The following is a 17,755-nucleotide window of genomic DNA, read 5'->3' on the forward strand; positions in this document are numbered from 1 at the left end:
ACCTTAGGGATACTATCTATAGAGGTCTTTATAGGTTATAAGCTAGATCTTTATATCTTAATTAGAGAGGAACTAATAGAGCTATATAAGGATATAAGATAATAGGCTAACAATCTAAAAGAGATATAAAAAGACCTTTATATATATTTAGAGAGAGTAAAAGAGATAATAAAGAAAGTATATAATAAGAAATATATTAATAAGACCTTTATAGTTAGTAATTAAATCTTTATATATAATAAGTACTTAGATTTAAATAGACCTTATTAAAAGCTAGATTATTATTATACTAGACTATTCTAGATTATAAATATTATTAATAAATAAATATATAAACTAGTCTTTATACTAATATACTATAAAATATATTTAATATAATATATTTTATTACTTAAACTATATAAAGATAATCTATAATAAAAGTATAAATAATTAGATCTAATCTTTATTAATAAATATTCTAAATTTAAAATAGAATATATTTTTAAAAGCTATAAAAATAGTATAGAACTTCTAGTTAAATAAAAAGGCTATAGAGATAGTAAGAATATTTAAGAACTAAGATTAAATCTTAAAGATATAGAAGTACTAGATTAATTTAAAGAAAAAAAAAGATTAAAACTAGTAAAAAAGCTTTAAAAATTAATTAGATATACTTTTATAGCTATAAAAAGAGGACTTAGCTAACTAAAAAAAAATCCTCTAAAATAGATATAGTACTAAATATTAGCCTATACTATATAACTATAAATTACTAAAGATAGTTTAAAGCTATAAATATTTATTAAAAGGACTTAGTATATATTAATCTCCTCTAGCTAAAGAAGCTAGTTAAACTATATAGGAATTAATACTAAAAATAAATTACTAGCTAAAGATATACTAATATAATATATAGATACTATAAAAGAGACTATACTACTATTTATAGATTTATAGGATAGAGATCTAGATTATATTAATTTAGATATAACCCTATAAAAACTATTAATAAGGTTATTATATTTATAAAGTATTATTAGTAATAACTATTATACCCTTTATCTCTATATACTATTTCTAATATAGCTATTATAATTATTATAGTAAATACAGTTAATATAGAGATTAGTAAAAGACGCTATTTTTATAGCAGTAAAAAAACTATATCTTCTAGTATATTAATAGATGGATTATTTAGATTAATCTACTAAGTTAATAATTATTATATACTATTAAACTCTTTAATAAGACTAACTTACTATATAGTTTCTATAGGTATTATAAAAAGTGCTAAGATAACTATATTAGCCTTATTATTAAAACAAGGATTAATCTAAGATATAGTTTATTAGTATTAGAATCTACTAAAGAAAAATATAGATAATCTACTATAAGATAGGCCTACTAAAGAGCTAAACAGTATATACACTTTATCCCTTTAAGACTAGTAATATATATATACCTCTATATATACTAAAGTTATTAAATATATTATATATACTATAATACTACTAGATTCAATAGTATATTTAATAGTTATTAATTTAAGATATATATATTAGCTATTATAGCAATAAAAACAATAATAGGTTAATACTATAAAGATATACTAAATAGATAATCCTTATAAAAAGACTTGCGATAAAGAAACTACTTACCCTGCTAAATTATAGGTAAATTATATATAAGAGGACTATATCTTATAAAGACGCTGGTTCACTATAGTAGAAGTGAGAAAATTGGAGGAATAAAGGCCTTATATCGACTTATAAGGATATAGGCCCTTAAAAGAGGGGGGTAATATTACGACCCTAGCCTTTACAAGGACTATATATATATAGTCTCTATAGTCCTATTGTTACAGACCTAGCATCGGCAACACGCTAGGGCATGAAGACGGGGAAGTGATGGCCAATCAACTTGTAAATCACGTGAAGGGACAACCTTCAGGTTGCGATTCGAATGAATCATATGACTCGACCTATCAAGTGATAGGACGATATATCGGGTGATAGGATCAGATCCTATTGAGTGATAAGACCTGGTCTTATCGGGCGATACAATGGACTAGATATATAAGGACACTTATTTACTAGCATATATTTAGTTCTTCGCGTTTAATTCCTCTATTGTCACTTAGAGCAACTAGATTAGAATATAATTTATTCTTGTTTTACTTTATATTACTTAATACCCTAACTAATATCTAATAGCTTTAGGAGCTTACTTAGAGATAGCTATCCCTAAGTAACTAACTTAGTTGGCGCCCTTAATTAATATACTTTTTAGGATAAGTACCTTATAGACTTTAGACCTATATAAGGCTGGAGCAGCAGCAGTGATAGGAGATAGATAAGCTTAGAGGGACTATAGCTACTAAAAGAAGTATTATCTTTAAGGTAGCAAAGCTAACACAGCAGTAGATAATCAGCTAGTGTGTGATATATTAAATGTTAAAGTTTAGGATTTAAGTGAAGTTGATAAGATAATTAATGCCTTATTAAAACTTGCTAAAGTATAATTATAGTAAAAGACAATAGTACTAATAAAGGATAGGTTTTGATACTTTAGCTTCTTATAAATAATAAATTAATAGGAATAATCTTATAACTATAAAAATAGTTAATAATATAAAAATCTTTTATATTAGTGAAACCACTAAAACTAGACTTTTACTATAGAGATTGAACTAAATTATAATTATTCTTTATATAGATAGATATATAACTTTATACTATTAACTATATAAAAGAAGCTAATAAAGTGATTTATATATCTATATATCTCTAAGATTAAATATTTAAATAGTTTAAACTATATATTAGGGAGTTTAATAATAACTACTCTTAGATTAGAGAGATATAATAACAGAGATCTTTATAGCTTATTATATATTTAAAAAGAAGCTTAAATAAACCTTTAGAGATATTAATACTTAGTAGATAGCTAAAAGATGACTTAAATAAATTTAATAAATTAGTTTAGTAAATATCTATATTACTAAATTCTAATAGATTATTTTATATCTGGATTATAATAATAATATATATATCTAGTTATTTAAATAAGGTCTTAAAGAAAAAAATTAAGGATAAGCTAATATAAATTAATTAACCTATAAAACTATTATAAATAATTGAAATTACAGTAAAATTTAATAACTAATTATATAAATATAGGCTATAGTAATATAAAGTATAGTAAGGTAAAAGATATCACTAAAATAAATATTATTACTAAAAAGGCAGATAAAGACTATAACTAGCTAAAGGATAGTATAGTAACTTTTATAACTTATAACCAATAAAGCTTAATACAGTAAAACTCTTTACTAAAGAATAGAAATAGTATAAGGAAAAAAAGCTTTATTTTAAGTGTGATAAATTAAGCTATATAATAAAAGAATATAAAAATAAAATAAATAACTAAAAGCTATAGTAGATTTATACTACTTAAGAAAGAGGAGTATATAATATAACTAGAACTATAAAAATAAAAATACTTTATATAATATAAGATAAACTAAGTTAAAGACTTAATACTAGATAGAACCTAGAATAGGGCTTAAAGCTAATATACTAGATATTAAAAGAATATACTATAGAAGTGTAGAAGGTATTTAATAAAATTTATAAAGGCTCTAGGAATAAAGTAGAGAAAGTTAGAAAAGCTAAATAAGTACTATATAAGATTTAAGAAGGAAGATAATATATAAAAAATAAATAAACCTAGATAAGTAAAGACGCCCTAGAAGAGGTATTAAAGCCTAGAATAAAATAAATAATACTAGATAATATAGAATAACTGCTAGATATAATCTAAAGTAATTAAATAAATAAACTATAAAACTATAAGAGTTTATAATAAAAAACTACTATAATAGTAAGTAGAAATATCTAAGAGATTAAGAAGAGCCTAGATAAGATTAATAAGGATATTAACTAAATTAAAGAAATATATTAAGAATAAATAAAAGATATAGATTAACTAAAAATCCTAGTATATAAAGGTATTAATATTATTAATTTAAGGTAGTTAACTAAATAATAAAAAGCAGAACTAGCTTATAAAAGAGTTAAAAAATGTATTAATATCCTTAGATAATTTTATAAATTATTTAATAAAGAGACTAAGCTATAAAAGCTATAGGCTATTAGTAAAATACTAGATAATAGATAATTTATATCTAAAAGTAATAAAGATTATAATACTAAAAAGAAGTAAATAATATAGTTAAAGTATAAAGACTTATTGTAGCTAGACTCTAGGTATAAATAGGAGGTAAAAGCTTAAAAAAGAATAAGCTCTAGAACCTTAGTTGATTTATAACTTAAAGAGTATAATAAATAAGAAAGGTTTCTATAGATAAGCTAGGAAATAGAAATGGATCAGGAAGAGGTCTAAGATAGTTATTAGATAACTAATTCCTAAGAGCTATTAAAAAAAGAATCTAAAAGATAAAGAATAGATATCCTAAGGATACCTATAGAGGTACTAGGAACCCTAGAGATCTAAAAAATTTTATTATCTTAAAAAACTAATAAAGTGTTTTTAATACCTTAAGACTCCCTTAGAAATAGATACCTAGGAACTTAGGAATAGTTTAGCTAAAAGAGTAATCTAGATAGTATACTATATATAGGAGACCTATAAAGGGTACTCTATAATAAATCTAATAGTAATAAGTCAGTGTTATATATTAAAGATATAGAAGAAATATATCTATATATATAAGAAGACTATATATATATTAGATATATAAAACACCTAAAGTATAATCTAAGAGCTATAATTAAATATTATAATAAATTATATATAATCTATATAATTAGTAAGATAGATTATAGTAGAATTAATCTAAAGCTACTATAGTATATATAAAAACTATACTAAAAAAAACAGTAATTAGTAGCCACTATATAGGGAAAGTATATAAAGGCTGAAGCTTTAATAGTGATTTTTAGAGGAAGTAGTATTCTTATTTAAGTTATATTTAACTCTAGAGTAGTAAAAAACTTTATAAGCCTACAGTTTAGCACTAAATACTAAATACTAATAATCTAGAAAAGTTAAGTTATATTAATTATTAGACTATATAGATAAGAACTAAGACTAAAAATCACTTATTATATAGAGTAGATCTAGATAATTATTAAGAACTATAAGGAAGAGATATATTTTAATATTACTAGATTAAGATAATATAATATAATAATTAAAGTACTATAGCTAAAACAATATAATCTAAAGATTGATTAATAGTATAACAGTATCTACTTTAAAAACTATAAATATAAATAAACTAAAGTAAGATAGACTAAATATAAAATATTAAACAATAAAGGGCCTAGCTCTAAAAAGGTAGGAACCTATTATAACCTATATAAGTGTAAAGCTAAATAGAGTTAATAGCCTAAAGATAGAGTATAAAATAAGACTATAGATATTAGTATTATTATAATAGTAGAATAGTTACTAAAAATAACTAATAATAAGCTAAAAGAATATATTATAATAAACTATAAATTAAAAACCCTCTATATAACTAAAGAAGAAATATAGATACTTAAAAAGTACTATAAATATTAAGATATATTTAAGCTACTAAAAGATAGTAAGCTACTAAAATATAGTCTATTTAACTATAAAATTAGGATTAAAAAAGATAAAGAGCCTATATTCTAACTAATCTATTAGTTATTAAAGCTTAAATTAAAGATATTATAAGCCTATATTGATAAAAACCTAAAGAAAGGTTATATCTAGAAATTATTATTATTAGCTAGATACCCTATTATCTTTATAAAGAAAAAGGATAGAAGTTTATAACTCTATATAAACTATTAATAATTAAATTTAATCACTATTAAAGATTAATATCTATTACCTTTAATTAAAGAAATCTAAGACTAGATCTATAGAGTAAAATATTTTATAAAATATAATATCACTAATATATATAATTAACTATAGATTAAAAAAGATAATAAGTAAAAAATAGTATTTTAAATAAAATATAAACACTTTAAGTATATAATAATACTATTTAAGCTTACTAATATATTAGCTATATTTTAATAATTTATTTTTAGTGTACTAAAAGAATATCTAGATATCTTTATAATAGTATATCTGAATAATATCTTAGTATTTTCTAAGACTATAGAAGAATATATTAAATATAATAAGAGAGTTTTTTAGAAGCTTTAAGAGGCTATAGTGACTTTTAAACTAAAGAAATATAAATTTTATATCTAAAAAACTAGATTTCTAAAATATATAATTAGTGATAAAAGATTTAGTATAGAAAAAAAGAAAGTACAAAATATTACTAAGTAGCTAATACTAAAGAACTTTAAAGAAGTATAATAGTTTATAGGATTATATAACTATTATTAAAATTATATCTATAATTTTAATAAGATTATAATTAGACTTAATAAGATAATAAAGAAAAATAAACACTAAGAATAAAACAACAAAACCTAGGAATTATTTAATAAACTAAAATAATTATTTATAGAATAAATAATATTAATAGTCTATAATCTAGATAAGCTAATAACTATTAAGATAGATATATTAGATTATATATTAGGAGTATAAATAACTTAACTAAGAGATAATAGAAAGCTATAACTAATTATATTTTAGTTATAGAAGATAATTTAAGCAGAGCTTAACTATAATATCTATAATAAAGAATTACTAGCTATAGTATTAGTATTTAAAGTCTAGAGATTATATCTAAAAGGAGTAAAACACACTATAACAGTAAAATTAGATTATAAGAATTTAATATTTTTTATAACTATAAAAAAACTTATTTATAGATAGATAAGGTAAATAGAAGTTCTTATATAATATAATTATAGAATTAAATATTATAATAAAAAGAGTAATAGCTAAATAAATATCTTAAGTTAATAATTAGACTATAAAAAAGGGACTAAAGAAGTAGTACCTATAATCCTAACTATAAATACTAAAAGGAACCTTATATATAATTATTAAGTTCTCTTAGTAACTAGCAAAGTTATAAATAATAAATAGATTAAATAGATTAAAAAAGTAACTAAAGATAATATAAAAATATAAGAAATCCTAGATATAGATCTAGAGGAAATAATCAGAAAATAAGATAATAGATTAATCTTAGTCTATAGGTTAATCTATATACCTTAACTATTAAGAAAAAAAGTTATTTAATAATATTATAACTTATCTATTTATAGATATATAGGGATTAAGAAAATAATTAAATATATCTCATATAATTACTACTTTCTAAATATACACTAGAAGGTTTAATAGTATATTATAACTTATAATATTTATTAATAAGATAAGCTAGTAAAACACTATATAGAGAAATACAGAAAAGTGAAGTGCCAATATATTTATAAGAATAGATTATAATAGACTTTATTACTAAGTTACTAGAATCCTAAAGATATAATATAATTATAGTTATTATAGATAAATTAACTAAATATATATATATAATTTTAATAACTAAGAGAATTATAGTAGAAAGAATAGTAAATATCCTTTTATAATATATTTTTATAAATTATAGGACTCTAAAGAAGATTATATTAGATAAAGATAAACTATTTATTAGTAAGATATAGTAATTATTTATAGATTAAATAGGTATTAATTATAGACTTTTAATAGTCTACTATCTATAAATAAATAGATAAATAAAATAAATAAACTAAATACTGGAATAGTACTTATAACACTATATAAATTATTAGTAGAATAACTAAGTAAGACTATTACTAATTATATAATTTATATATAACAATATAATACACTTAACTATAGAAGAATCACTATTTTATACTAACTATAGTTATAATCTTTTAATAATTAGTAAACTATAAGATAATTATATAGTTATAAAATCAGTATAATTACTAATAATTAGTGTTTAGTAATTATATTTATATATAATAAAAGATATTAAGTTTCTTAACCTATATATAAAAATATACTATAACTAAAACTATAGAGAGAGGCCTAACCTTAAAAAAAGGGAGAAGATCTATCTACTACAATAAAATATCAAAATAAAGTGACTAAGCAAGAAGTTAGATTATAAGAAACTAAGGCTATTTATAATTAAAAAAAAGATAAAACCAGTTAACTACTGCTTAAAACTACTAAAAAGTATAAAGTAAATTTATCTAATATTCTATATATTATTACTAGAACTAGTGCTAAAAAATATATAAATTGTTACTAATATTAAAATTAAAGAAAAAATAAAAGATAAATATAAGATTAAAACTATTATAAAAGATAGCTAATTTAACAGTTAGTAGTAATTCTTAATTAAATGAAAAGGGTATCTTATCTTAGAAAATATATAGGAATCTATTATAAATCTAAGAGGCTATTATTAGCTGATTTAATAGTATTATTATAAGATAAAGAAGATACTTTAGGGATAAAAATAAGGAAAGTATTAAAATTAATATTAGTTTAGTCTATAGAACTTATTAGATTAATAGATATAATTAACTATATTAGAGTAAGACTCTTTAATTTAGCTATAAAGATCCTATTAGGATTATATATAGTAAATAAAGCAGACTTATTTATAGTATAAGTACTTTTTATAGGATAATCTTTTTAATAGATAGACTTAATATATTCTTTCTTAAGATAATCTAATTCTTTTTTTTTTATAATATTTAAGATCTTCTAGTTTAGAAATCTCTTTAAAATTATATACTATAAAATCACTAATATATTTTTACAATAAATATTTTTACTTTTAAAGATAAAAGAGTTTAGCTAGTATTATCTACTATTATAGAAAGATAGCCTTCTCCTTTTCCTTAAAAGAATTTTAGGACCTAACTAAATAATACTATTTAGTATTAGAAAAAGTAGGGTTAGATATAGTACACTTTATATTATTACTACTTTTTATATAACTACTATAATAATTAGAACAGTTAAAATAAATATATACTTAGTTAAGGTAAATATAGTAATTATAAAGAATAATAGACTAATAACCTTTATCCTTAATATAGTAAGATAAAGCATTTTTGTAAATAGAAGCTTTAAAAGATATAGTTAGGGTAATATAGTAGAAAAATCAGAAAAGCAAAAGATAGGGGTATATATCTATAGGGCAGCTATATTTAAGAGTCTTTAAGATAAAGACCTAAAAGGAAGGGATAATATTATAGATCTAGCATCAGTAATATATTAAGGTATAAAAATAAAGAAGTGATAGCTAATTAACTTATAAATTATATAAAAAGATAACTTTAGGTTATAATTTAAATAAATTATATAACTTAACTTATTAAGTGATAGAATAATATATTAGGTGATAGGATTAGATCCTATTAAGTGATAAGACCTAGTCTTATTAGGTAATACAATAGACTAGATATATAAAGATACTTATTTACTAGTATATATTTAGTTCTTTATGTTCAATTCCTCTATTATCACTTAAAGCAACCAGATTAGAATATAACTTATTCTTGTTTTACTTTATATTACTCAATACCCTAACCAATATCCAACGGCCTTAGGAGCTCACTTAGAGATAGCTATCCCTAAGTGACTGACTTAGTCGGCGCCCCTGATTAACACACCTTTCGGGACAAGCATCTTACGGACTCTAGACCTATATAAGGCCAGAGCAGCGGCAGTGACAGGAGACAGGCAAGCTTAGAGGGACTATAGCTACTAAGAGAAGTATCACCTTTAAGGCAGCAAGGCTAACGCAGCAGTGGACGATCGGCCGGTGTGTGACACCTATATACTATATATACCTATAGTCTATATAGGCTACTATACCACGTAGGGACTTACACCCCTATATATACCTAGATAGCACGCCAGTAATTAGTTTACACTTAGAATCGAGTCATTGGTTTCTTCACTCTAATCCTTTTTACCACATCCTAGGACTGCCTCGCAGAGCCAGTCCTAACACCAGGTGCCACCTGTTCACCCAGTCAGGTCGTTTTTAGTAGTTACTAGTAACTACTGGTAACTACTATAGGGTTATAGTAAATTTTTTTAGCAGTTGTATGATCTGATCTAACTAGGTGGAAAAAACTGGCTAGGTGACTGGGTGGAAATCGTTTTACTAGTAGTTACTGGTAGCTCTATATTGTTTACCACTTCTTACCACTTCTTTTTTCTCACTTAGTCACCTAGCGAGCTTTATCTACCTAGTTAAGTCTCTTTTAATATCTATTAGTATCTATTAGTAATTATTAATTATATATTTATCTACTAATAGTTTTTAAAGCTTTTTAGTAAAAAAGATATAGATTTTATATTATATAATTTATATAATTTTCTATAATCTTATATAGTCTTATATAATCTATTATAGATTACTAATAAACTCTAGATATTCCTAGTAATAAAAGAATAGATTTATATATTATATGATTTTATATGATTTTATATAAATATAGATTAATCTAATCCTATCTAGTTATTACTAGTCTCTCTTAGTGATCCTTAGATATAATAAGATTAATTAACTATATATAAGATTATCTAGATATAACTAGGGATTACTAATAGTAACCAGATAAAGTAAGAGAAGTAAGAATTAGTTATATAATAAATATATATAGATCCCTATAGTCTACCCTCTATATTCTTCTCCTTCTACTGATCTCTTTTTCTTCTATCTCTATATATCTCTTAGATAAGTTCTAGTCCCCTTTTTTCCCTTTTATCCCCTCCTATTATCTTTTACTATTATCTTATCACGCACCAACCAATCGTCCACTGCTGTATTAGCCTTGCTGCCTCAAAGGTAATACTTCTCTTAGTAGCCACAGTCCCTCTAAGCTTGTCTATCTCTTATCACTGCTACTGCTCCAGCCTTATATAGGTCTAGAGTCTTTAAGGTGCTTATCCTAAAAGGTATATTAATTAAGGGCGCTAACTAAGTTAGTTATTTAAAGATTACTATCCCTAAGTGAGCTTTTAAGGTCGTTAGATATAGTTTAGGGTATTAAATAATATAAAATTAGATAAAGATAAATCATATTTCTAATATAGGTATTCTAAATAATAATAAAGAAATTAAACGCAAAGAACTAAATATATACTAATAAATAAGTGTCTTTATATATCTAGTCCTTTTTTATAGTAAAGGTAATAGATAGTATAGGTAATAAATATAGCTTAGCACTTTATACTACTATATCTTTATATTTTTATATTATATTATATAACTAAATAGCCTAATTAGTTCTTAATACTAAGGCTATTTTTAAAACTTAATTAGTATCTATATTTTTTTTATCCTATACTATCTATTAGCTATAGTAAAATCTATAATATTATCCCTTTTTTCTTAGGTTTTTATCCTTAAAAATATAAATAGCACTTCTTTCTTTTTAATAAGTTACTTTTTATATCTTTATTTTATAATAATTACTTATTATATCTAAATATAAAGCTGATTTTCCTTCTAAAATTATTCTAAGACTTCTTTTCTATTATAACTAAGTTACTTATTATAAATATTAAGAAATATATATTTATTTAAATAGCTTTATAATATCTTCTCTATATAATTTTTATTAAAAGTTAGATAAATTATATATAATAGACTAATTATAAAAATATTTAAAATATATATTATATATTTATATAGGTCGCGTCTATAAATAGGATTTCTATATTAATAATAAATAAGATTTACTTAGTTAAGCTAAATTAAAGATTTTATATAATATTAAAAATAATAAGACTAAACTTAATCTTTTAAAATCTAATTTAAATAAGTTATAAAATTATCTTACTAAATTATATTAATAGATCTTAAATAAAACTAAATAATACTAAAAAGTTATATTATAACAGTATTATTTATATAAATAAATAGCTTTTGTTAAATAAAAAGATTTTAAAATATTAGAATATAATACTAAATTATTAGTAATTTTAGATAATAAAAAATTATTTTTTAAATAAGACTTTTTATTTATTTTATATTTTTAATAGCTATTTTTTACTATTAAAAATCTAAAATTTAATTAGATTCTATTAAAATTAAATTATATTCTTTTTAGTTTCTAGGATAGTATTAATTTTAATATTTTTTTTATTTTTATCTTTAAAATATCTTTTTTATTTTATAATAATACTATTAAATTAGTTAATAATAGCTTTTTAGATTTATAATAAGTTCTTATATATTTTCTAAGATAAAATATTTTTTTATTTAATTAAGAATTATTACTAACTATTAAACTAGCTATCTTTTATAATAGTTTTAACTTTATATTTATCTTCTATTTCTTTTTTAATTTTAATATTAGTAATAATTTATATATTTTTTAGTGCTAATTCTAGTAATAATATATAAAATATTAGATAAATTTACTTTATATTTTTTAGTAATTTTAAGTAATAGTTAACTAATTCTATCTTTTTTTTAATTATAAATAGTCTTAGTTTTTTATAATTTAACTTTTTATTTAGTTATTTTATTTTAATATTTTATTATAGTAAATAGACTTTTTCCCCTTTTTATAGTTTTAGTTATAGTATATTTTTATATATAGATTAAGAAACTTAATATCTCTTACTATCTATAAATATAATTATTAAATATTAGTTATTAATAATTATACTAATTCTATAATTATATAGTTATTTTATAGTTTATTAATTAATAAAGGATTATATCTATAGTTAGTATAAAATAGTGATTCTTTTATAATTAAGTATATTATATTATTATATATAAATTATATAATTAGTAATAGTCTTATTTAGTTATTTTATTAGTAATTTATATAGTGTTATAGGTACTATTTTAGTATTTAGTTTATTTATTCTATTTATTTATTTATTTATAGATAGTAAGCTATTAAAAGTCTATAATTAATATCTATTTAATCTATAAATAATTACTATATTTTACTAATAAATAGTTTATCTCTATTTAATATAATCTTTTTTAAAGTCTTATAATTTATAAATATATATTATAAAAGAATATTTACTATTTCTTTTATAGTAGTTTTTTCTATTATTAAGACTATATATATATATTTAGTTAATTTATCTATAATAACTATAATTATATTATATCTTTAGGATTCTAGTAATTTAGTAATAAAGTCCATTATAATCTATTCCTATAAATATATTAGCACTTTATTTTTCTATATTTCTCTATATAGCTAATATCTTACTAATTTATTTTACTAATAAATATTATAGATTATAATATACTATTAGACTTTTTAATATATATTTAAGAAGTAATAATTATATAAAATATATTTAATTATTTTCTTAATTCTTATATACCTATATATTAGTATATTATAATATTATTAGATAACTTCTTTTTTAATATCTAAAATATATAGATTAATTTATAAATTAGGATTAATCTATTATCTTGTTTTTTAATTATTTTCTCTAGATCTATATCTAGGATCTTTTATATTTTTATATTATCTTTAATTACTCTTTTAATCTATTTAATCTATTTAATCTATTTATTATTTATAATTTTACTAATTACTAAAAAAATTTAATAATTATATATAAGATTTCTTTTAATATTTATAGTTAAGATTATAAATACCACTTTTTTAGTCCTTTCTTTATAGTTTAGTTATTAACTTAAGATATCTATTTAGCTATTACTTTTATTATTATAATATTTAATTCTATAATTATATTATATAAAAACTTTTATTTACCTTATTTATCTATAAATTAGTTCTTTTATTATTATCAAAAATATTAAATTTTTATAATCTAATTTTACTATTATAATATATTTTCCTTTTTTTAGATATAGCCTCTAGACTTTAAATATTAATACTATAGTTAATAGTTTTTTATTATAGATATTATAATTAAACTTTGCTTAGATTATCTTTCTAGACTAAAATATAATTAGTTATAGCTTTTTATTATTTTTTAGTTAAGTTATTTATACTTTTAATATATAATCTAATATATCTATCTTAATAGTTATTAGCTTTTTTAGATTATAGACTATTAATATTATTTATTTTATAAATAATTATTTTAATTTATTAAATAATTCCTAGGCTTTACTATTCTATTTTTAGTAGTTATTTTTCTTTATTATCTTATTAAATCTAACTATAATTTTTCTAAAGTTATAAATATAATTCTAGTAATAATTATATAATCCTATAAATTATTATACCTTTTTAAGGTTTTTTAGTATTAGCTATTTAATAATATTTTATATTTTCTCTTTTTTTATATTAAATCTTTTATTACTAATTATATATCCTAGAAATCTAGTTTTTTAGATATAAAATTTATATTTTTTTAGTTTAAAAATTATTATAGCCTTTTAAAGTTTCTAAAAAACTTTCTTATTATATTTAATATATTCTTTTATAGTATTAGAAAATACTAAGATATTATTAAAGTATATTACTATAAAAATATCTAAATATTCTTTTAGTACACTAAAAATAAATTACTAAAATATAGTTAATATATTAATAAGCCTAAATAGTATTACTATATATTTAAAATATCTATATTTTATTTAAAATACTATTTTTTATTTATTATTTACTTTAATCTATAGTTAATTATATATATTAGTAATATTATATTTTATAAAATATTTTACTTTATAGATCTAGTCTTAGATCTTTTTAATTAAAAGTAATAAATATTAGTTTTTAATAGTAATTAAATTTAATTATTAATAATTTATATAAAATTATAAACTTCTATCCTTTTTCTTTATAAAAATAATAAAATATTTAATTAGTAATAATAATTTTTAAATATAGCCCTTTTTTAAGTTTTTATTAATATAGACTTATAATATCTCTAATTTAAGCTTTAATAATTAATAGATTAGTTAGAATATAGACTTTTTATTTTTTTTAATTTTAATTTTATAGTTAAATAGACTATATTTTAGTAGTTTATTATCTTTTAATAGCTTAAATATATCTTAGTATTTATAGTACTTTTTAGATATTTATATTTCTTTTTTAGTTATATAAAAGGTTTTTAATTTATAGTTTACTATAATATACTTTTTTAGCTTATTATTAATTATTTCTAGTAATTATTTTATTATTATAATAATATTAATATTTATAGTCTTATTTTATATTTTACTTTTAAGCTACTAACTCTATTTAGTTTTATATTTATATAGATTATAATAGATTCTTATCTTTTTAGAGCTAGGCCCTTTATTATTTAATATCTTATATTTAGTCTATCTTATTTTAGTTTATTTATATTTATAGTTTTTAAAATAGATACTATTATACTATTAATTAATTTTTAAATTATATTATTTTAGCTATAGTATTTTAATTATTATATTATATTATTCTAATCTAGTAATATTAAAATATATTTCTTTTTAGTAGTTTTTAATAATTATTTAGATCTATTCTATATAATAAGTAATTTCTAGTCTTAGTTTTTATCTATATAGCTTAATAATTAATATAATTTATCTCTTCTAGACTATTAATATTTAGTATTTAATACTAAACTATAGATTTATAAAGTTTTCTGCTATTTTAGAGTTAAATATAACTTAGATAGGAATATTATTTTTTTTAGGAATTACTATTAAGGCTTTAGCCTTTATATATCTTTTTTATATAGTAGTTATTAATTATTATTTTCTTTAGTATAGTTTTTATATATACTAGAGTGGCTTTAGATTAATTTTACTATAATCTATCTTATTAATTATATAGATTATATATAATTTATTATAATATCTAATTATAGCTTTTAGATTATACTTTAGATATCTTATATATCTAATATATATATAGTCTTTTTATATATATAAATATATTCTTTCTATATCTTTAATATATAATACTAATTTATTACTATTAGATTTATTATAAAACAAACACCTTTTATAGATCTCTTATGTATAGTATATTATCTAGATTATTTTTTTAGCTAAACTATTTCTAAGTTTCTAGATATTTATTTTTAAAGGATTTTAAGGTATTAAAAGCACTTTATTAGTTCTTTGAAATAGTAAAGTTTTTTAAATCTTTAGAGTTCTTAGTATCTTTATAGGTATTTTTAGGATATCTATTCTTTATCTTTTAGATTCTTTTTTTAATAATTTTTAAGAATTAATTATTTAATAACTATCTTAGATCTTTTCTTAATCTACTTCTATTTCTTAGCTTATTTATAGAAACTAACTTGGGGTATCGTTAACACGCCCTGATAGGTCGCTGGCAGAAACCTAGCAAAGAGGAACTGAATTTGCTTCGGACAGTTTTAACTGTCATTTTAACTGTCAAGTTCTACCGCCACCAAGAAGCTCAACTTTAATCTTAGTTCCTAGCATACACAGGCGCAGTATATAAACACTCAGGACAATTAGGCTCCCGAATTTGAGTGCAAAACTTATACTAAATTTTTCCGCTCCACATGAACATGGTAGGACATTAGAAGCCTAAATACTAGTGCGAAACTTGTTCTGCAATATTCTACTTGTAGCCTACAGTGGACTAGCATATAGCGAAGCAGGGCTATTACAGGAACTATTGCCAGACTTATAACAGGTGGTTCCAGAACGCGAACAATCTGCAGATGGTAAGTTTCTCTATTAACCTCTTCTTTGATATCCTCTGACAAGGTTACCAGTAGCACCTCAAGTTGAAGATCCATATAGGCCAAAATATCATCTGCCCCTTCTGCAAAGCTGCCTTTACAACGGCCAGCAGTGTAACACACCACCTCGAGACAGGCTCTTGCCCTTGTGCTCCTAACTTCAGCTATACAACCATTCGCGATATGATCGGCTAGTGTGATATTCATAGTGTTATTACCAACAAGTTGATTGAATAGTACCAAGACAAAGATGCACAATATGAAATCACCAACCGCGCCTACAATGGCCACACCTGGGAATGCTATCTATACCACAGGACCTTTGGCTCGTGTTCTACACTGAAGCAACACATCAACTCCCTAACCCACCAGCAGAAGGTCTATCATTGACCAAATATACAATACGAGAAGCAGTTTATCCCTCTAGCTACACTTTTTAACCACCTTGAAAGTGAAACTTACGCTTTCATGCGATTCAATAAGGTCTAGCTATAGGTGACTAATATATTTTAGGGTGGCAGGCTTATCGCATTCTAGTAATGCATATTTTCATCATCTTGCTTGTGAAAGACATCAAGCTATTCCATAACAAACTGAGGGTCTTTGTTTATGGATTTTAAAGGAATTTAGGAATAAGCTAGCGTTTTGGATTCAGGGACAGAGGATAACCTCAATTTCATGATATGATTTGCGAGAGTAGATATCTCCAATGTGCAGATATCAAGCGTGAATATCCTATGCTACCTTATAACCGCCTATCTACCTTACCCTTTCTGACTATAGCTATATATACCTATATCTTACCATTTATAGAACTAGGATAAACAGAATAGCTAGCACTAGTATAGAGTATCACTCGCTAGCTAGTCGCAACACTAACCAGTATGAAGCATTACTTACTAGCTAACAATATTAGTAGCCAGTATCAAGCAGCACTAGCTAATAAACAGTATCACTTACCAGCCAGTAGCAGTATTAGCTAGTATTAACAGCACTCACTAACAAGTATTACTAGCTAGCATTAAGTATCACTGGCTAGTATTAAGTATTATTTACCAGCTAGTACAATTTATCTATGACTTCGGCAAGAGAAGGAAAAAGCCTCCTAGAGCAGGGATGTTATAAGGGAAAT

This window comes from Penicillium hispanicum (assembly GCF_028827665.1).
Source record: "Penicillium hispanicum strain IBT 35686 chromosome Unknown utg000004l_segment0_segment0, whole genome shotgun sequence".
Classification (NCBI taxonomy): domain Eukaryota; kingdom Fungi; phylum Ascomycota; class Eurotiomycetes; order Eurotiales; family Aspergillaceae; genus Penicillium; species Penicillium hispanicum.